The sequence below is a fragment of the Octopus bimaculoides genome, chromosome 4, assembly GCF_001194135.2.
Source record: "Octopus bimaculoides isolate UCB-OBI-ISO-001 chromosome 4, ASM119413v2, whole genome shotgun sequence".
Classification (NCBI taxonomy): Eukaryota; Metazoa; Mollusca; class Cephalopoda; order Octopoda; family Octopodidae; genus Octopus; species Octopus bimaculoides.
This window is the reverse complement of record NC_068984.1, coordinates 89,172,012-89,173,514: the sequence shown is the minus strand read 5'-3', so window position 1 is coordinate 89,173,514 and position 1,503 is coordinate 89,172,012.

Sequence of the window (1,503 nt, the reverse complement as noted above, 5' to 3'; positions counted from 1 at the left end):
AGCCAGATAAGCCATCTTCTAAGCCAGCTAAGCCATCTATATATATATATACTGGGGGCGATATATATATATATATATATATATATATATATATATATATATATATATATCGCCCCCAGTATTTGACTGAATGAAGAAAAACTGAGTTAATGATGAAATAGACGGAAATATTAACTAACTGCAACAACAGCAAGAATATTTCGATTTGTTCATTAATCATCCATGTCTACATGGTGGTTTGAACACCCCACTACATGCAAACTAAACTCTCTTATAGAGTCTCTAGTAAGTAAGAGCTCGTTATTTCTCAGTTCGTTTCTTTCACTTGCGTCGACTTCATTTCCGCTCTCACGCCTTCTTTTAGTCTTCTTTTTCATTGTTATGCAAACTTTGATCCCCAATTTTTTTACAAATGTTTTTTCATAGACCATGTGGTATATTAATTTATTTGCTGTAATTATATATAGTTTAGTATGTGTCGCTCAGTTAACTAATTAAAACTATTTCTTTTTAAAAAAGTTAATCTATTTTTGGAAAAAAATCTATTACTGTATAAGTAATTGTATAAGTGTTATACAATTGGAAATCTATATTCAGTCTGTTAGAAATTACAAACAAATCCATCTCAAACTATACTCTACTGAAAATTTTCCTGTTCTGTGGTGGCAGGCCACCTCATCTGGGATACAAAATACTGTGATACCTTCTCCAGCAGCTATCAGCACAGGCTCCGCTGCTTGTCAGGCTTTGAAAAGCAAGCTAAGTATCGGTCGCTTTCGGACAGGTTTATGGTCGAGACTGTGGCAGTGGAGACCTGCGGCATCCTTGGCCCCCGGACTATATCCTTGCTCTCTGCTATCGGGGCGGAGATGACTGTCCGCATGTGTGAGCCCCGTGAGTCAGAGTGGCTGTTTCAGCGCATCCACCTCACCATCCTCTGGGGAAACGCCTTTTCCATTTTGTTTCCTGGGGCCAGAGAGTTAACTTATATCAACGTTTAACCGCAAATTTCATGGAAAAGCTTATATTACTATGAAAGTAAACATAAAGTATTTTGTCTCTACTGTCTGAAACAGTAAAGACGGATACATTAGGCAATCTACTAGAATGGAATTCCTTTTCTTACAGGTCTGCTCGAAAGGTTTTAACCTCACTTAACCCTTCAGCATTTAAACAGGCCGTATCTGTTTTATGTTCAAACTGGCCAAATCCATCCTCTGACATGTATCCTACAATGTCATTCAAGAAATAAACAACCATATCATCGAACTCTCAAAGTTATGAGATAATGCATGATTAATTCATAAAATCAAGAATAAATAAGCTTTACATTTGACAGAGTATTCTGAATGCTAAAGGTTAAACAACAACAACAACAACAGCTACTACTACTACTACTACTACTACTACTACTACTACTACTACTACTACTACTACTACTACTAACGGTTATTTTCACTCAACTTATACTGACTTGACTTCTATTCGAATAGAATATATTTC